At 38.4% G+C, this 21,939-nt stretch overlaps 1 pseudogene; it reads right to left on the minus strand.

The window, feature by feature from the left end:
- Positions 1 to 3,643: 3,643 nt before the first annotated feature.
- The window catches only part of LOC121400782, a 29,765-nt pseudogene continuing 11,469 nt past the window's right edge, over positions 3,644 to 21,939 (minus strand).

Raw genomic sequence — 21,939 nt, forward strand, 5'->3', positions numbered from 1 at the left:
GGAACCTTAAAGTGGATGACTGTGGCATTTAAAGGGATACTGGTCCTAAGTGAGGTTCCCAGAAAAATCAGAAGTGAATTAAAAGTTCACTAAATTAAAAGAGAAACTTGCAGTTTATAATGTAATATTGTATAGAGCTGTCTTACCAATTGTGTTACACTTATCTTTAAGTAAATCTTCCCTTGTGTCTGTAAGTATATCATTTTAACTAGCACATGATTCTAATACAAGGTATTACGGTTTATTGTTTAAAGCATCAACATTTTACAGAACATTGATATTAAATGCAACTGCATTTAGATAGCAAATACACTTATGAAATAGGAGAGTAGCTTATGCATTCACATAAAACACATTTATATCTACAAAATCAAACAAAAAGTACACACAACTACTTTCTATAATCAAGAACACATATTCTTCTGAAAGTACTACACAACGTTTACCAAAAATATATATATTTAAGCATAAATGTAACATTGTAATAAAAACTCTTTAAAGGCATAAAGTGCACTTTGTGGTGGTTGTACACAAGAGTGGGGTTACTATGAGGCACTTATAGAAATACAATGTGCAGGGCAAAACGGATATATTTGCAGCAGTGCAGACTGTATCATACATAAGTGTACCTGGATATAGAGATAATTTATCATTTTACAGATTGACAAAGAAATGGACGTTCTCTTCTTAAAACCGCATGTAAAATGGGTTTAGGTTCTGAGCTTTGTCCCCTCTGTCCTGATCCAAATAACTTTCGTTGATTGGACACAAATAAACTTGCAGTTTTGTTGCCTAGTCCTACAAATACTTACTGTGATAATGTGGTATCAATGACAACCACAATAACAGAATCCCTTATCTCTTTTAAATCAATAGTCCACAAAGCAGAAATAATCTGTTGCTATTTCTCTGGAACACTGTCCCAAAATTTGTGGCACTCGCACTAGTGACTTCCAGCTGTGAATATAGACTGCTACAAGTTGTTTATACTGTATTGGTTATAACCAGATCAGGTATAATCTCAGCAGCATTATCACTAGTGTGGTAGGGAACAAATGCGTGGCTCTAGTCTTGGTGTAGGAAGGAGGGGTTTGGGTTCCTAGAGCACTGGGCTGATTTTTCCTTGGGGTACAACCTATACAGTCGTGACAGTTTGCAAATGGAAGGGGGTCCGCGGTGCTAGGGGAAAGAATGGCTAAGAGGTTGGTGGGGTGTTTAAACTAGGCAAGGGGGGTGGGTGAGATAAAGAATTATGGGGAAGCTAGGGTAGGTGGGGCAGTGGGATTAGTAAGGGGTTATTGGGGAGGAGTGAGGGGGGCATACAATTTACCAGTTAAGGAGGTCCCTCTGTTACAAGGAAAACAGAGTAGATAAGAAGTCAGCACTCACCAACGAGTTAGTGTGTCAATAAGGTGCATGTCTCAGGCAGCCACTTCCAGACGAAAATTTTGCAGCTTTTGTATACAAGAGTTACAAGGAATACTAACTTAACATATAATTTTGTATACAAAAGTTACAAGGAATACTAACTTAACATATAATTCTCCACTAAGTAATGTAAATTTCAAAAGTAAAAGTAGTAACCTCCGCTGTATGCTGGCAAAAGCATGGAGTTTGTCAGGTAAAATGGGAGACCTAAAATTAATTGCATGCTCTAAAAATTAGGATATAAATGGTATCACTGAGACCTGGTGGGATGAAACATGTGACTGGACTGTGAATTTAAATGGTTACACCCTTTTTAGGAAGGACAGAGGGATTAAAAAGGGTGGAGGAGTGTGTTTGTATGTAAAGCCAGAATTAAAGCCATGCACTAAAGAAATAACCATACCTGGCATGCCCTGACTAAGTAATTCAATAAATATGCAAGTGCATGTATTTTAAAATCAGGGTTTTTTAGTTACATAGTTATGATCATAAAATTGATAAGCCATTATACCACGTCAAGGTAAACACCACACAAACAACAAGTTAGGGACCACTGTGTGGGGTTTACCTTGACATGGTATGGTGGCTTATCAATTTTATGAAACCCTGTTTTTAAAATACTGTACATGCACTTGCATATTTATTGAATTACTTAGACAGGGCATCAGGGAATGTGCATTGATTGACCAGATCAGTAGCACTTCCTTTGTACCTAAATATATTAAAATTTAGCCTTAGGTGTGCACCCACAACCACCTTTTTTTGTATTTTCAATGTTGATGAATGCAAGGTTATGCACTTTGGACAGACATAATATCAAAGGCTATTGTGATACTAGATTCTATAGTTAGTATAGCTATGGGTATATAGAATTTATGTGAAAGTAGGGAGGGGTGTGTGTATGGATGCTGGGTTTTCATTTGGAGGGGTTGAACTTGATGGACTTTGTCTTTTTTCAACCTGATTTAACTATGTTACTATGTAACACCTGGGATTAAAATAATTTTCACATTTAGTAGGGGTAGCGTATACTGGAAAAAGAGGAGAGACTGAAGAAAGGTTTAGAACATACGGTATGTGAGGTAGAACTATTTTATAAATAAACCTGAAATGGTATAGACGAAGTTGCTAGGCCTAATGATCAAGTGTATCAATAGGTCTGTATACTGTATGCATGTGTATATACTGTAAATCTTTTCAAGGGGTTGAACAAATGTGAAATCTAATGGGACACACAATTAGGGATTGCAATGCCAAGCTTCAGATGAGGTCCTGTTGCATAGGCCTAAACTGTGGGAATACAATTACAATTTGAATGAAATCTAGAGAGGGACAGAACTTTCCAGGAAAGGGAACAGAAGGGCTGAAGCTTAAAGAGGTATTAGGTGAAACTTATGGACCCAGAAGAACATGAAATCTCAGTAGGGATTGTGTGGAGGACAAAGTATGGGTTTGAGGTTCCCCACCATGTCTGCATATGCCTACATTACCACCCCAAAATACCCTATCCATATGTGGGGCATAGCAATAGGAGTAGCAGATCCAGAAGTGGTGAGAACTCTATGGGATTCAGACTGATTTGTAGTTTAAAATATCTTACCAAATCTGGTCTACTTTCAAACAGTTTGGGTGGCCTAGAGAGAGATCGGTCCCACTTATTGTCCACATTTCCTAGTTATGCCACAGACCCTGTTGGTCAGATTGTTCTCCCACCCAGTGCTCACACTACATTTTTTCTGTTAAAATCTTATAATGGATACAACAAAAAAATCTGTTTCCTGAAAAAATACAACATTTTTGGTAGTTTTTGATGTTGCAAATTCATGCTGGTATGGGGGGTGGTTCTGCTCTGCCCCTCCACTGTCATAAGGTCAGCCTCTTATCAGAGGCCTCTTATTGGAGAGGCATGTTGCATAAGGCGTTCCCTGGACAATCATACGATTGCTGCAGTAGCTGGCAGAGGATAAAGGTGCCGGCCTTCTGCTTTATTATGGAATTTCTAAATACCTTGGATTATCCTGAGCATTAAATTCCATACCTGTTCACAAGGCTTTTTAAGTAAGGAAATTTAGATCAAAGGATATACTGAGAAATGGCAATGAGAGTAACAATTTGGGGAAAATGAAACAAAACAGCTTTTTCCATCTTTATAGTCTTTATGATTGGGGGAAGTCTTGCTGTGTTTGCTTAACTGACTGCTGCCCATATTTTTTTAAAAAATCATTGCTCACGAGCTTGGAGCCGATGAGGTCCCTACATAGCTATTCTGTTATTGGAAAAAGACAGGACTACTATTTGCAGTCCTTATGTGGATTTAATACTGTAATATAGAAAAACAGGGGTTTGAGTAAAATAATCAAACTACTGAAATGGCACATAAGGCTCTCTTGCCAATAGCAGTTCCTTTTAAAAAGTCCTTGTATCTTGCACTACCATGTTTCCTTTATAGTTAGCCATTTTTGTTAAGAAGGCAATATTCTTAATGCAGAATGTTTGGTAGTGAAGGCTACAAGTCAAATTTAGTCATTATATGCCCTTTTCTCAGTTAAAGTCTCCTCCCTGCTTCAGTGCTATCAATGTGTGCTGTATGATGTACATGTGTACTCCTTTCACATAAATTTACATGTGTACACCCAGCATTGTATACAGGCATGCTTTCTCAGTCTAAAAGCAACTGCTAGATCCTTCATTCCTAAAAACTGAAGATATCTCCATCCTCTTGGATCTTCAGTGCCTGCAACAGAGGGAAGTTGCTCAGGTTCTCGTCTTCAATAAGAAAGATGCTATCTTCTTCATTGTTACTGTGAAACCACATATTCTCATAGGTTTGGGGGCTGGGAGATGTGTTGCTAAGGAGAGGTTGTGTGGAGTTAGACCGTAAGTGGGAAGTTGATGTGGGACTTTGTCCAAAGTATCCTGTTATCACCTTAGCATACTGCACAGTGTCAGCAACATTGATATAGGGCCTCTGGACCCCAGCATCATCTGTACTGCATTGTGGTTTGTGTTCAAATGAAACAGGAGTGCATTTGGTGACATCTGTAGATGGGGGTTTCTTCTCAGGCCACCCCTCCAGAATTGTGAGATCACTCGTAATCATTTCTCTGATGTTAAGTGACATCTTGGGGGTCTATAGGATGTAACATCCAAACAAGTAATTACATTTCTTTATTACATAAATAATTAAATACAGTAAACATAAACTGTTTTGTATGTGCAAGGTATTCCTTATAGAAGAATTCCCAAAGATTGGGGTTGCCCCAACTGGATGGCCCTGCCTGAGATTAAAATAGCTTGACATCTGGGGTGAAGGCAGAAACACATTGTCAAGCAGCTTTGTTGGGATGAGATGTCCAACATCAAATAATTATCCCTGGTTCAATGTGGCTTTGCTTTTTTACATTTGCATATTTTATTGCGGAACAAGGTTTGAAGGATGCTATAAATCCTGAAATTTTCCAGGAATCTCCAATATTAATTTATTTTACCTCATGACATACTGGCCTCCATTTCCCCATGCTGCTGTTTGCAGGATCTGGTACAACTTGCCAAAACTTATTCTTCACTCTGTCAAACAAGAAAGCAACATGAACGGCTTACTAGTACTGTTGAACAATGAATAATTGTAAAAATATGCTGCTGACATCTAACTACCAGTAAGCTGGAGACTAGACTTGATCAGAGAAAAAATATTTGAAATTACTTGTACATAGCACATTCTTACTGGTGAGACAATAGATCAACCTTCTTGAAGGGCAATGCCCATGCTTGATACAAAATACAAATTTAATACAGGAAAGTATTTTGTGAAACAAAGTACAATAGGGCCTATAAAATGTGAAGATAGTAGTGAAAGAGGTTATTGCACGGTTGCTAGTTATGTTAAAAATTATTTTATACACAAGGCCATGTAATCACTGCCCAGAAATGGGTTGTAGAGGACTGCTTTAAGCCCCAAACTCTTTCACAAGAAATGCAGAAATTTACCCTTTATTTTTTCCCAGGCAAATGAAGGAGCTTCCAATAACAATCATCACAGATGACATACACAGAACCATTATTAATACATGGATCTCCATCTCATCTGGATAATAAAAGATTGTAACAATTAAAATATATTCTGTTAAAGTTTTTTTCTTGAATATAGATGAATAGGTGTTCCTGGTCCAAAAAGCTATAGTTTGTTAACATGTGTAATCGTGAGTTTGTATGAATGAGAAGATATGAATTGCCTTAATGAGGGAATAGTTTAAGTAGCTAACCTGTGCTGCACCAGTGCTTGCATATAATACAATCTATAAAAATAATTGTATAAAATCTAGTTCAAAATAGCCTTTAGGGGGTTATTTATTAAAGCCCGATTTTTTCTCATTGGCCATTTAAAGGGGAAAAACAGAATTTTTTAGTTTAAAAAATCTAAAATTGTTCCTGGATTTATTAAACCCAGAGGGTGTTAAAAATCAGAATAAAAAAAGTATTCCAACACAGACCTGCTGAGTTCATGTAGAAGTCAATGGGAGAAGTCGAAATGATATCCTGATCTGTGCTTGGTTTCACACACTAATCCGAACATTTTGTGGTTTATGGGCGTAAAATCTGAAAAAGTGGCAGTATTCAGCCATCAAACCCGAAAAAAGTTGCAGTTTTCATTTTTTTCGCGGTTTTATCAAGTTTTTTCCCAAACAAGACATTTTTGGGAAAATGTATTAATAGATAAGGGGAAATGTTTTCAGAAAATTCTAATATAATTTTGGATTTTGATAAATAACCCCCTGAGTTTTGTAATGACTGACATCAGTCTACATAACTTACAAAGTGTTCTTCTATCACTGTCAGTCCAGAAGACGGTGTAGTTTGTTATAAATCCATGGCGTCTCTCCAAGGGGACTGGTTCCCAGGACAGCTGGGCTGATGACTTTGTGACACTTATTAGTGTAAGTTTGGGGGCAATTTCTGGAACTGTAAAAGTATGAAATTATAACAAAAACACAGGAAACACGCAAGGAACACGTGGATATATACGGTAGCTGTAAGACTAGCTAGGGACACCCGTCAAGGAATCAATGCAATGTGTCCTCTGCACACCCGTTTTCTGAGCCAGCTAGGATGCCAGCTTGGATCTTGTTAGGAGTATCAGTTTCACTAATCAAGTTATGGTTAGTTAAAAGACAATAAAGCTTCACTTGTTTACTATTCTAAAATGAAACATTTGTAGCAAAAGTAGGGTTGGCCATTACCAGCCCACTATCACTGTCACATCTCATAGTGGTATCAGGGAGGCTGCTGCCATGAGGCGAGTTGAGAAACTTGCCTCAGGTATCAATAGCCCGCAAGGTAGCAGGGGTGGCTAAAAAGCTGCTCCTGGTAACTTTAGTAGCCCAACAGCCATTCTCTGCCTGTGATTCTCAGTTTTAATAAAATTACAAGCGTAATTTCGGTATAAAACACCCACCTCCTTGTCTGGAATAAGCATTAACCTGTACTGGGGACCCAACTTGATTTTCATAAACAGGATAAACCCAGACAGTGTACTGCTGAAAAGGTTCAATATCTGGAAGTCAATGAAACAAAGGTTAAATCTTAAAGAATAAAGACAGAGGTTAAACAGCCTTTGCGCATGTTCACTAGGTACACTTTTCAGATTTAATGATGGTTAGGTAGAGCTACCAAATAGCTGCATAAGGGCAGCACAAGACCCAAGCAGTTGGACTGTAGTGTACATGGGATCTTTTCTGAACTTTTAAAAAATCCCAAGCTCCATTATAAAAACAAAACAAAAAAATACAGTCAGCCTCATAATGTGGAAGTTAATGTGGGTCAGTTATGACCTCCAAAGTCATTCAGATGCGCAATTTAGGGAGGCAGAGGTGCAAGCTGCAATGTGTGCCTGTCTTTGGGTAGACAGTAAGGACAGGGCTGGCCTGTACCATGTTACACTGTGCACCTAGCCTCAGATTTTTTTATCCAGCACAAATGCAGCGTAGCCATTCCCATGGGCAGTAGTGCTCTAAAGAATGTACCTCTGCTTGGGGATAAGTAAATTACCACTAGTATAATAATATAACAGGAGACATGGGACAGGGTCTTTATAATTCTGATTTAAGTACCATATCATTTTGTTTAGGTTCTTAAAGGGAAGCTATAATCAAATACAAAAATATTTTTATTGCAGTTACTGAAATAAGCAGAATATTATTCTCTCTTCATGTCGGCTCCTGTGCGAACACACTCAACAGATTTTGCCTCAAATTATAAGTCTCACACTTCTTTGGCAAAATCCGCCAAGTGTGTTTGCACCGGAGTCGAGACAAGGCTTTCAGAGTAGGGTCGGGGGCTGAAATTGGCCTGTGGATTTTAGCTCTGTCTGACCCTAGACTTAGTTAATTATGGAAAATTATGGAACCATTATCTGGAAAACCCCAGGTCCCAAGCCTTCTGGATAACAGGTTCCATACCTGTATTTGTACTGCTCTGTTCCTTTTTACTGTATTTTTAGACAAGACACTTTCTGCCAAGCAGTATGTTGATTTTTGACAAAAGGCATGTTCTTCTGTCAAAAGATAGTGCAAGGGAGAAAAGTGTATTCTGCTGTAAATACATCAAAAAGAATCCAGTAGCACACTGATGAATTATCAAATAGTGAAAAAAGTGTGTATTCAGTCCAAAAATGCTTCTGCTGTAAATAAGCAGAATAAGTAAAGAAGTGCCTTTTTTCAAAATTAAAGTGGTCTTGCAGCAGCTGAGTATAGAGCAGCAACTATGGTACCAAGAAAGTGAAAAACAGTAAATAGCAGATTCAAATAAAAAAAAACCAGATATTGCACAGTCTTGTACAGGTATGGGATCCGTTATCAGGAAACCCATTATCCAGAAATGGCCATCTCCCATAGACTCCATTTTATCCAAATAATCCAAATTTTTAAAAAAAGATTTTCTTTTTTTCTGTATTAATAAAACAGTAACTTGTACTTGATCCAAACTAAGATGTAATTATTCCTTATTTGAAGCAAAACCAGCCCATTGGGTTTAATAATGTTTACGTGATTTTCTTGTAGACTTAAGGAATGAAGATCCAAATTACGGAAAGATCCGTTATCCGGAAACCCTCAGGTCCTGAGCTTTCTAGATATGAGGTCCCATACTTGTATTAGCTTTTGTCATTCAAAAACAGGTCAGGCTACACTAGTTTATTAATCATGAAATGATTTCATATTACCTACAATGCTTGGGAAATGGGGGTTTCCTGATAATGGTTTTTTTCCATAACCTGAATCATCATACCAAGTCTGCTAAAAACATTTAAGCATTAAATAAACCCAATATGATTGTTTGCCTCTAATATAGACAGAGAACAGTTTTATTATTACAGAAGGAAACAGGAATAATAATCTCCAAGGGAAATGGTTACACTTTTTGGTTAAAGGTTTACCAGATAAGGGATACCTGTAATAGAAAATACATCTGTACTTGTCTGCACATGCTACTACCATTCCCAGGGTAAACGATTGTTAGGACTAATTTACTATTGCTCCTGACTCAACAGCACTAAAAATTGTACCCCTTAGTTCCCTGACACAGTGGGGCAAATTTACTAAAGGGCGAAGTGGCTAACGATAGCGAAAATTCGCCAGTGTGACGTCATATCGTTACTTCACCGTTTTACTAATGGGTGCTGGTGTAAATTCGCTAGCGAAGTGGACCTACTCTAGCACTACTTTGCACCATTACACCAGGCGAAGTTGCGCTATGGCGAAGGGACTTAACTACGCTAATTCACTATCTTGCGCATTTTACTGAACGTTACCTCTTGCGCCAGACTTGCCTTCGACACTTCAGACCAGGCGAAGTGCAATAGAGTAGATAGGGCTTGCTTCAAAAAAAGTCCCAAAAAAACGTTGGTGTCTTTTACTTTTTTAAGGGTGATAGGCTGAAAAAGATCGTAAATTTTTTTGGGGGTACCCTCCTTCCCCCCTATATTTACTAACATATGGCACCTAAACTATACAGTGGGCGCATGTATAGGGCAAAATAACAACTCTATTTTATTTTATGAAGCTTTCACAGGCTTGTGTAGTGTAATGTATTTGCTGCTACATATACGTCCATTGTACTTTAACTTGACGCTGTATGCAAATTAGGCATCGATAGCGTAATTTCGCTACCTTTTGCCCCAGAGTACCATAAATGGCACAATGGCTCCCCCTTGTAATAGAGGTGCCTTGCACCCATTGGCTCATCCAACTTGCATGTCTAAATGACCTGCATGTTAGGGGGCATGATAGGGTATGTCTATGTCCCTCCTACCTCCTTCCCATAGATATGCAGCTCTTTTTCAATTTGTTGTAAAGTGTTGCAGATTTGGGCTCAACATGAGAACGGTAAAGAGGGCTGTTTTTTGCTCTTTACACCTTGCCTGGCAGTAATAAATTAGCCCTCGTATATAAATAAATTAATCAATTGAAAGGGGAAAGGCAGAAGCTTATAGCTAATAAAAAAGTTAGCTATGCATTTATACGGGGGTTGGGGACAGGGGGGTACTACTGTACCGGGCCTAAAAGGGGAGCTTGGCTGTGCTGCACCTTTCGAAATAGCTGGGCCCCCCTTGACTGCCAAGCCGAACAGCCGAAGTCCCGAAGAGTCGTAGTTCCGAAAAGCCGAAGGTGAAGTCCCGAAGCAACAAAAAGACCCGAAGTCATGAAAGGAGTCGAACTTGAAGTCCTGAAAAGACCTGAAGTCACGGAGGGAGTCGAATTTGAAGTCTCCGAAGCCGCTAAAAACCCCAAAGTCACGAAAGGAACTGAACTTGAAGTCCCGAAGCCGCAAAAAGAAACAAAGTCACTGAAGGGGTTAATTGAAGTCCTGATGCTTTGAAAAGACCCGGAGTCACGAAAGTAGCCGAATTTGAAGTCACGTAGCCGCAAAAAGACCCTAAGTCACAGAAGGAGCTGAACTTGAAGTCCTGAAACTGCAAAAAGACACAAAATCGTGAAAGGAGCCGAATTTGAAGTCATGAAGCCGCAAAAATACCAAAAGTCGCGAAAGGAGCTTAACTTGAAGTCCCGAAACCACGAAAAGACGTGAAGTCACGGTAGGGGGTCATGATGGAGCGAAAAGACCCGAAGTCACGAAAGGAGCCAAATTTGAAGTCACAAAGCTGCAAAAAGAAACAAAGTCACAAAAGGAGCCAACTTTGAAGTCCTGAAGCCACGAGTTCAGTTCTGCTGAACACTGATAAGGTGGCCTTTATTATAATCACATATGTTCTTTGAACTGTGGTGTGCACAGGATCTGGGGTGGGCGAAGCCAAGGGGGCCTGAAAATGTTGTTGTACGGGGCCCCAGTGACTTCTAATGTGGCCCTGGTTGGGTACATCCATGAGGTGCACGATATACTTGTTTGAGGTGCCGTATATTTCCCATGATTATTATGTAGCAGCAACATATTCAGCAGCATTGTAAATAAATGAACATTAAACATACAGAAACGACCAATAGCCGAGCTTACAATCTAAAGACATTGTTCCTACCTTGCAAGATGGAGGTGCTGCTTCCTTCTGGTTCAGTTTTCCATTTGAAGTCGCTTTCAAGATTTTGTGAGCTTTTTCTCCACTCCAGCACATAGCTCTTAGCCATGGTTTGCAACCTCCACTCCACAGCAAGGCTGTTATCAGTATTGGGTAACACATGGATCCAGGAGACAGGCATACCTGGAACTTCAATGGCGTTGACATGAAGTTATTTTACTAAAAACATGTAATCTGTTTAAAAGTTTGCTGGCTCTGTTTATTGCAATTGAAATGTTACTTGTGGATGGCTCCACTTACTAACATTGGTGCAATGGTCAGTAATCCATGGCACCCAATCAGTGACGAATTTTACTGAGTGACATTTGTTACTACAGGTTATTGCACTGGTGTAAAATGTGCTAGTATTACAGGCATGGGCTCTGTTATCCAAAAACCCATTATCCAGAAAGCTCCAAATTACAGAAGACTCCATTTTATCCAAATAAATCAAGTTTTTGTTCATTTTGCTACGGTGAATGAATTACATCTGAGCTATGAAAGTGCCCAGGGCATACATAAATTACCCCTATAACTTACTTTCTAAAAATACTTAGTACTTAGTTATGTAGTTCTTACATATTAAGAACCTTGTACTTACTTTTTCTATCTCTAAAGTCAATTTCCATTCTTGGTGAATGCCCAGCAGTGTTATAAACCCATAGATAAGCACCAGTTGCTCCATGTGGCAGATGGAAACTGCAGTTGAGAAAGGTTGTATTGCACACCACATTGCCATTCCAGTATGGCTCTAACCTGATACCCACTATGTACCAGGGGTTTTCAGAGTTGGCTTCTTCCTTCTTTAGTGCCTAATGGAGATCAACATAAACAGCTCTAGTCCTTTGACCTTATATTGGGCAATGGTAGCTTAATTCAATCTTCATTTTAGGACAGTGGTGTGTAGTGGATAGTAACCACTTTTGAAATAGTGGATAATCCCAAAGTGGCAATACTCTATTACATTATATCCCCCTCCTCCAGCAATTAAATATATTTTAGCATCTGTAACAATATGTTTCCTTATTTTATGATAGTTCTCCTTTAAGAATGAACTTGATGCATCTACTCAATGCTAAGTGAGAGTTTTAACTCCATATGCCACCCATTAGCACAATGCACAACCAGTCAATATATTTATTTTTAAAAATATACAAATTAATAAAACTAAATAATGTAAAGAAATATAACATCTTCATCTGGTGGTTCTTTTTCCTTAATGGACTGGTAGGTTCAGAAAGATAACAGCAGTTAATCATCTGAGGTGTCAGTCTATAGGCTGAAAGTTATACTTAGCTAGCTTTAGTATGAAAATTGAGTGTAGCTCAGACTATAGACACTCTTTGAAATCCACAGGGCCACAAATATAAAAAGTGAAAACGCTGTTTATTTTAATTTAATTAAACAGCAAATATGTCCAATGACCCCACACGTTTCGTACCCTATGGGCACATATTTATTAACTAGGCACTGACATGATAAAGTGCCTATAGGGCACCAAATGCGAAAGGCCATCAGAGATGTTTACTTTTAATTAAATTAAAATACAGTATTTTTTACTTCATGCTTGCGGCCCTGTGGATTTTCTAGCATGCTTGGAACTCTCCTTTGATAGTATTGCTGATGGTTTTCCGCACCCTTGAGTTGAGGGTCTTGGGCTGTTGCACCTGAACCACCTCAATATGGTAAGTTTATCAACACGTTATTTTTGGCATCTTCTCTGTGATTGAAAATAGCTCAGCTAGGCAGCTTATTCATGCTATCAATCACGCCAAATAATTTTTAAAGTGTTTTATATCCTTTTGGTTCAATTAAGTAATTCAGATGTAATTTTGTATCTGTAGCACAAAAGAGATTGTTTCCACTGAGAACAAAAAAAAATATTGTTGTCCGAAACTGAAGAGACACGTTACTGTAATTTCTTGCAAATGACTACACTTAAAAGCAGATTTATACAGCAATAAGTATCCAAACATTTCCCAGCAATAGCAGCCAATGGGTCTTATTCTACTAAAAACTAGGCACAAAAGCATTTGCAAGTTTGTGCACATCAAAATGCCATACAATAGGTTGCTCCTATAGTAATCAGAGGTGCATGGAAGAGCTGACCAGCCACTGACCAGACATAAAGTAAAGGGCTTTTTTGTGATTGTGGGTATGATAAAAAATTGCTTGCAAGTAAGGGTCATTAAAAATATATGCATGTAAAATGCACTGTGGTTATACTCCTCCTGTAACGATAACTGAAGGAAATGGAAACAAGTGTTTCATATTCTATACAGTATATATATATATATATATATATATATATATATATATATATATATATATATATATATATAATATAATATAATATAATACATATCACTAGGAATATTAGACCTCCCACATTAAGGCATTAAGAAAACAAAACTTTCTTATGGTTCACTTAGGATTCGGATTTGACTGCAAAATTGTGCTTAGTCTAGTTATACCTATGCTAGTTTCGTTTTATTGTATCTTTCTTAAATGAAAAATCCAAATAAGGTGACCCTGCTATTTTGACTTTCATTTGACCAGTTCAAATGGGCATGTCCTTATTAGACCCTGTTCCTTGGCTTGCTATGTCGCTTTTTTATCTACCCTCTGTTAGAGAATTATAATGCAATGTGCAATTTTAATAGAATTTTAATAGAATCTTGGACAATATACGGTATGCTATAGGAAAAGTATTATAAATTAACATTTCAATTAGACAAATAAAATGACGAATAAAACAAAAATGGATAAATAGTGACGCCACTTGCTTCAGTTTGGAAATATATTATGACCAGTGTATCATAATACAGTCAGGTGTACCATTCTGTGTCTTTAAATTTAAAAAATACAAACCTGATTCAGATGTGAGCAAACTTGTATCTGATCCCCACTCACTCCAGTATCCTTTCATAAATATTCGAATGCAGCGGAGTTGGAAATGATATCTTGTAGCAGGGGAAAGGTTGCAGTATTCCAACTCATCTGAATCTTTCATTATGGGTTTAGTCTAAAGTCATAAAACACATTTAGACAAAGACTCCCTAGCACTAGGAGCAGACTGGCAATCTGTGCAAATGCTAGAGGGTCTGCTGTAAGATGCCATAGTTACTATTTTTGGACCTGTAGGGGGCTGTTTGGGCCTCTGTGTATTTGAATTGCCAGAGTTTATTTTGATTCCATTCTGGACCTGCCTAGCACCCCTAGATCAATTTGGGCTCCGTAGCACACATATTTTTACTAGCACTTTCCAGGACTAGTAATATTGTAATCACAACTCCTGACTGCAGTATAAACACAAATTAAAAAATGTCCGGCATTTGACTATGCTTGGATTATACCTAGATTTGAATTCCGTTTATGCCCTCTTGCCTCATAAAATCTACAGATCAAGGGGCACATTTACTTAGCTCAAGTGAAGGATTAGAATAAAAAATACTTCGAATTTTGAAGTATTTTTTTGGCTACTTCGACCATCAAATTGGCTACATCGACATTCGACTACGACTTCGAATCGAACGATTCGAACTAAAAATCGTTTGACTATTCGACCATTCGATAGTCGAAGTATTGTCTCTTTAAAAAAACTTCGACCACCTACCGAACATCAATGTTAGCCAATTTGTGATCGAAGGAAAATCGTTCGTTTGATGGATTAAAATCCTTCGAATCGAAGGATTTAATCGTTTGATCAAACGATTTTTCCTTCGATCTTTCGATCGTACTAAATGCGGTAAATCCTTCGACTTTGATGTCGAAGGATTTTACTTCGACGGTCGAATATCGAGGGTTAATTAACCCTCGATATTCGACCCTAAGTAAATGTGCCCCTTAGTAACCAGGTTTGTACAATAACTTACCTCTGTCCATTGGTTCTCTTCTGCCTTTCTGTAGCGCAACTGATACCACTGTTCAATAAAACTCCCCGTTTCTGACTTTTTGGTCTGAATCCTGACACAGCCGGGGTGAGACAGGATTGGTGCTGCTTCCTTTATGACTGGAGGATCCAACTTCACTAAATAAAGAAAGCACAAAACTTAAAAAAAAGCTTCATTGTCCTTACACATAGCTATTGATATCATTTTGACAACATTTTTAATTTTTAAGGCAGTTTATTGAAATACTGGAGTGTTCACCAGCTTACAGAACACAATTCCTGCTCCTATATACTTTTGGTGAGTTCCCTCATGACATACTGTATGAGCCTTTGTGGACTACCAGTAATACAAGTAGGAATGTTGGGTTGTCCCCTGTACTCTCTCCAATCCAAATACTTTTGAGAAATGTATTTGTCTCCTAGCTTTACCCTCACATTCCCAGTCTTTCAGTCAATCTCTTAGTTGTTCCCTTTGCTCCTTGCAATGACAAACCCCATCCACTCTGGGAGTTCCTTTTAGGGGTAAGTAGACTTCCTCATGAGTCCTTCCTAATAATCACAATTAAATATGTTTACACAGGACAAGCTTCCTGTGTAAAGTCTGCTCCAATATGTGAGCTGGACCAGTGAAAAAGGAGTGTGTGGCCCACCTGTTCCTTCCACAAAATTTCAGCTTCCAGGACCATACGGCAAGCTTCTCTGAATATAGAAAACAACTCCCACTACTGGGGAATCAAAGGCAAAGTTCACTTTTTGACATTTTACTTTAGTCACCGGTTTCCAATATATATTGGAACATTTATAAAATTTGATTTAAAAACTGCCACTATCCTGTATCCAGTAATAAAGGGTTCAGCAGAACAAAAAACAGTTTGCCTGAATGTTCTGTAAAATTATATATCATTACCACATATCTGTCTATCTATCTATATACACAAACAAACAACACTGAGGGCTCCTTTATGTCCATGGGCAAAGATCAATTTCTCCATGTTTTTTTTCCACAATGAAGCATTTTTCCCCAGAATTCCAGCAGATGTAAATGAGCCCTTATATGTTGTCTCATTTCATGTAACTATATGGCTAATGTCTGAATGGGCAAACAATAGTACACTTTAGTCATTATCTGTCCTAACCATGGCCAGTAAGAGTAGCAATGGTATAACATAGTCTAGCAACCATCATTATTGTTTCCATTATTGTAGATCAGTAATTGTAGTTATTCAGTAGTTATTGTATTGGGGAAATCTTTATTCATGCTGTATTTCAGAATGCTAAGGAGATGCGTTAGCTTGCTTTGAATGTTACCAAATTACTACTAACTGAGGGGTGACGAGTAAAATGTGCCCACTGATTAGTTAGTATTGTTTGCTAGACTTTTACTCTATTCCCCAATGTAGAAACGATTCAGAGTAGAGAGGACGTTACCATAGTTCATTGGTGTGAGACAGAGATAGGATGAGATAACACGTCCCAACTCGTTTTGCGCTGTAATCCATACTGCATGTTTCTTGTAGAGATGGTATTGAGTACGAGGTATGGCGCATGATGTCTCACCAGGTCGAGGCACACAAGTGTATTTTTTTCCCTCATATGGTTTACAGTTTTTATTTGTCCTAAAATATAAATAATATAAATAAAAAATTCTGGTATTTGCAATTTCAGCATGTTTGGGCTTTGCTTTATCACGTAAGTTATAACATATATTACAGCTGAAAAACTCAAACAACTATTTGCTTTTTGAATAAAATACAAGGATACACCACCACTTTATAAATGTCTACATTAACTCAATGTTGAAATTGACACGGCCAACATTTCCTTTGTGCAGTTTGTATTGTGTATCATGTTTGTTATGTGGGCGGTATGTAAATCAGAAATAATGTTCTGTAACAGTAGACTTGTAAACAGAATCCACACAAGCCTTTATCAGTCATATCTTTTAAGATAATTTTGGGCTAAAACACGGCCTACTGAATAACAGACCGAGAATCAGCCCCCTACGTTGAATATACCTGGATCCATTATTACAGTATGTCAGCCCAGGTGCAGATACACACGGCCGATTCCAGTGCCGAAAAGCAAACATGTGTGTGCGTGTGCCTACATCCAGGATGACACACTGGTGCAATAAGAAGTAACAACACAGTTGTGCAGCTTTTGTGGCTCCCTTGATCCTTTTTATGTTCATGTATACCTGATCTTAACGGTGTGGCCATGTGGGGTAGAGCCATTCGTAATTCAAGACTTGGAGTGCGTTGGAGAATATTTATATATTATAAATCAGTACTTACTCAGCAATTGAGAGAGTAGCATTGGTCTTTATCAGGGGGTTACTCCCAAGTTGCCAACTGCATACTAGCCTTTCATCTGTGAGGTTTAGGTGGCAGGTCAGATTGGTCGGTTTAGCTGGAGGATCTACAACAATATAGAAATAAGTGTAGTAGATGATATACATCACAGTATTTGAAGTGGATATCTTTGTTATAAACCGCTGTATAAAAATATGTCATATGTAAAATTAGAGACTAAAGATTTTTATTTAACAAATACTGTCCTTTTTCTAATTAATTATTTACACATACAGTTATGGGATCCCTTTTTCTAAGTTTCTAATGATGGGAAGGCCATCACCCACAGAGTTCATTTCAAACGAATAATTCCATTTTTTCAAGGATTTTCTATTTTCTGTAATAAAAGAATACCTTATACTTGATGTTAACTGAGCTGCATAAATCTTAACTGAGCTGCATAAATCTATGTTTGTGCTAAAGAAATCCTATTAATTAATGTTTTCACGTTTTTATTATCTTATGGTACATACGGTAGATCCAAATTCTGGAAAGACCCCTTATCCAGAAAACCCCAGCATTCTGGATAATGAATGCCATACGTCTATATAACTATGGGGATAGTATTTATTAATGCTTCTTTTATATTAGGCTCTATAATTCCTAATTTTAGATTCAATACTGATTTAGGGGATTATTTATCAAAATCCAAAATTTGGACTTTCCCCCCTATTTATCAATACATTTTCACGAAAATTTCTTGTGCAGGTAAAAGACTCGTGAAAGAAATCAGAATCATATGACTTTTTCGTATTTGTCTTTCGGATTTGACGCCCGATACCACGAAATCTTCAAATTATTAAACTAAACCCAGAGCAGATCAGGATATCTTTAAAATGTCAATGGGACATTTGCCATTGACTTCTACATGAATTCAGCAAGTCTGAGTAATTTTCATTCTGACTTTTAACACCATCGGGGTTTAATAAATCTTGAAAAAGTGTTTTTCCCCTTTAAAAGTAAGACCAGAAAAGAAAATTGGACTTTAATAAATAACTGCATAAGTGTTAACTGTATTACTACAGAGAGGAGTACTGGCTTGTGTCTAGGGGCAGAAGTAAAGGATTCTAACTTGATGGTGCCAAAAGTTATGCAAGTACGTACCTGAAACCCCGGGCTGGTGCTCCTATCAGAAGAAAACTGCACCGGCCATGGATTCTTCCAGCGAGCACCTTCGAGTGATCGTCTTCCAACTTCTTCTATCTTCTTATTTCCCGGGGCAGATGCATGCTCAGTAGAACAAAATATCCAACGTTTTCGTTAAAGTTCAGCTTTTTGCGCTACTGTGCATGCTCAGCCACGAGAAAAAAGAAGCAGGAAGACAATCGCTCTTTGGTGCTCACTGGAGGAATCCCAGACCGTTGCAGTTTTCTGCTGATAGGAGCACCGGCCCAGGGTTTCAGGTAAGTACATGTGATCACTTGGGGTGTCTATCTTTTGACACCCCAAAGTTAGAAGTCCTTCTCCTTCAAGCACAAGTGGGATTTGAGTAGAAGTTTAAGTACAATCATACTGTATTTATTTATGAATTCTTACACATATAATTTGTACTTACACAATGCAGGTTAGAAATTTGTTTTAAGCTATTCATCAGTTGGGAAAGCCACTACATAGACAAGGTGTGCTAAAATACTACAAGGCTGCATATATCTCAAGGGGAAGCCGACACAAATTTATATTTGTATTGCTCTTGTGGGTTCTGAACCTGACCGCTAACAGCCCCCACATCATAGAGCGACAGAATGGGCTAATTGAGGCCTAGCTAAAACTGTTGCTGCCACCTGTCTTTGTCTGTTTTTAGACCTCTATTTGTTTCTTATCTTATCCCTCTCCTTTCTTTTCCGTTGTTACTTTTCTGTTTATTTTTTTGTGAAAAAAAACCTAAAATGTAAAAAATAAAAAAAAAGAGCAATAAAAACCAACAATCTTCTTGGAATATGAGACTCACAGCCAGCATTAATTTCCACTCTGTCCATTAGCTGTATTCCTTGATCCATTCGAAAGTGGCAAGAGAGCGCTGCAGAAGTTTTGTTGAAACTTCTGAAGTAAATTGAAGACATATTTTGATGAACATCAGTGTGATCTTTACTTGGGATGACATTTTGGTCTAGTTTCTAAATCACTTGGGCATCCAGGTTCAAACCAGGGCAGACTTGTTTGCCAACAGCACAGGATGCAAAGAGAGGGGAACCAAGCTGGACTGTGTGAGATTCTATGGAAATGACTCCACACGTTTTGGCTGTCACACCTGTGAAGATGGGTGGAATTAGTAAACACACTCGGCTCCAAATGTTATATTAATTAAATACATAGCCCTTTTGAACATCTGTTAGTTTAAAGGAGTTGTTCACCTTTAAATTAACTTTTAGTATATTACAGAATGGCTAATTCTAAGCAACTTTTAAATTTGTCTTCATTTTTTTCCTTTTTATAGTTTTTGAATTATTTGACTTTCAAATGGGGGTCACTGGCCCATCTAAAAACAAATGCTCTGTAAGACTATTGCTACTTTTTATTACTCATCTTTTTACTCAGGCCTCTCCTATTCATATTCCAGTCCCTTATTCAAATCAATGCATGGTTGCCAGGGTAATTTAGACCCTAGCAACCAGACTGCTGAAATTGCAAACTCATACCTCCTAACTGTCCCATTTTTGGAGGGACAGTCCCTCTTTTGACAGCTCAACCCGCAGTCCCTTGTTTGTACTGGAAAGTCTCGTTTTTCTCTGCACTGAACAGCCAGAAAAAGAAACAAAATTTCTAACTTAATTGGCTTTTGACAGAGAGCCCAAAACAGCCACAGCGGCAGAAAAGATACTTTTGTAACAATTTCAACAGGTCCCTTGGGAAAAGTTAGACTCACAGCTTAAAGGGCAATTCACCATCATTAGCAAAACTGTAATAACTGAAAAAAACACAGAAATATGTTCAAACTTTCATAACCTGACAAATTTTGAAAAATGAACATGGTAATTTGGGGGTGTGGCCACAAAAATGGGAGTTGTCCCTCTTTTTATTTCCAAAATGTTGAGTGGTATGCAATCTGGAGAGCTGCTGAATAAAAGGCTAAATAAAAAAAACCCATACATAATAATAAATGAAAACCAATTGCAAATTGTCTCCAAATATCACTCTCTACATCATACTTAAAGTTGATTTAATGTTGAACAACCCCTTTAATGGGATTTCAATGAGCGTCATCAGACTATAATTAAACAGACATGTGAAACCATTCATTCCCATGGCATATACAGTATATATTAAGTCATGACTTGTACTTGCAGATGTGTATAATACCTTACAGATACAGTATTGTTTTCCCTCAATCTCATTGGACCCAGAAGATTCAGACGGGGAAATTCACTAAGGTGCGAAGTGGTGAACGCTGGCGAAAATTCGCCAGCGTTAAGTAAGTTCGATACCTCGTCTATTTACTAATGGGCACTGGCGAAAATACGCTAGCGAAGAAGACTCTAGCGCAACTTCGCACTCTAACGTCAGAAGATTCAGACGGGGAAATTCACTAAGGGGCGAAGTGGTGAACGCTGGCGAAAATTCGCCAGCGTTAAGTAAGTTCGATATTTCGCCTATTTACTAATGGGCACTGGCGAAAATACGCTAGCGAAGAAGACTCTAGCGCAACTTCGCACTCTAACGCCGGGCGGATTTTCACCAGGGCTAAAGCTCAACTATCTTGAATAATTTTGCGCTATATCTGCCAAATCAATATTTTTTTTGTTTTTGTAGCTTTAAGTACAGGTATGGGACCTGTTATCCAGAATGTTCGGGGCTTGGGGTTTTCCGATAACAGATCTTTCCATAATTACCTTAAAGGAGAAACAAACCCGTAACATTAAAAAACCCCTACCGCCTACCCTTTGTAGACCCCCCTCCCTTCTCCCCTCCAGCCTAGGTGGTAACCGGGCCAAATGCCCCTAGCTTTTTACTTACCCCTCGGTGCAGATTCTGTCCCCTGCAGTTCATGGCAGCCATCTTCTTTTCTTGGTAAACATTGTTTTCGGTGCATGCGCAGTTGGAGTAATTTTCCGGTCAACTGCGCATGCGCCAAAAACGAAGGTCTGCTTCCAAAGTTTAACGAAGAAAAGATGATGCTGCCGTGAACTGCGGGGGACCAAATCTGCACCAAGGGGTAAGTTAAAGTTAGGGTACCACCTAGGCTGGGGGGGAGGAGGGAGGTGGGTCTACAAAGGGAAGGGGGGTAGGGTTTGTTTCTCCTTTAAGTATACTTAAAAATCATGTAAACATGAAATAAACCCAATAAGCAGGTTTTGCTTCCAATAAGCATTACTTATATCTTTGTTTGGATCAAGTATAATGTTCTGTTTTATTATTACAGAGAAAAAGAAAATAATTTTTAAAAATTTGGATTATTTGATTATAATGGAGTCTATGGGAGATGGCCTTTAATTGGAAACTTTCTGGATAATGGGTTTCCGGATAGCCGATCCCATACCTTCCAACAGGGCCAGAACTAGGGGTAGGCAGAGTAGGCACGTGCCTAGGGCGCAAAGCTGGGAGGGCGCCAGGCACGTACCTCCTCTGTCGCCTACCCCAAGTCCGGTTCCCTTCTCTGCCCGTTTCTTCACGCTTTTTTGCGCTTCTGCGCATGCGCGCAAACTTCAGGCATGCGCACTTTATTGCAAATGTGCGCATGCGCACGCGAGCGCATGCGCACACCAAACAGG

Source organism: Xenopus laevis, chromosome 2S, assembly GCF_017654675.1.
Source record: "Xenopus laevis strain J_2021 chromosome 2S, Xenopus_laevis_v10.1, whole genome shotgun sequence".
NCBI lineage: Eukaryota > Metazoa > Chordata > Amphibia > Anura > Pipidae > Xenopus > Xenopus laevis.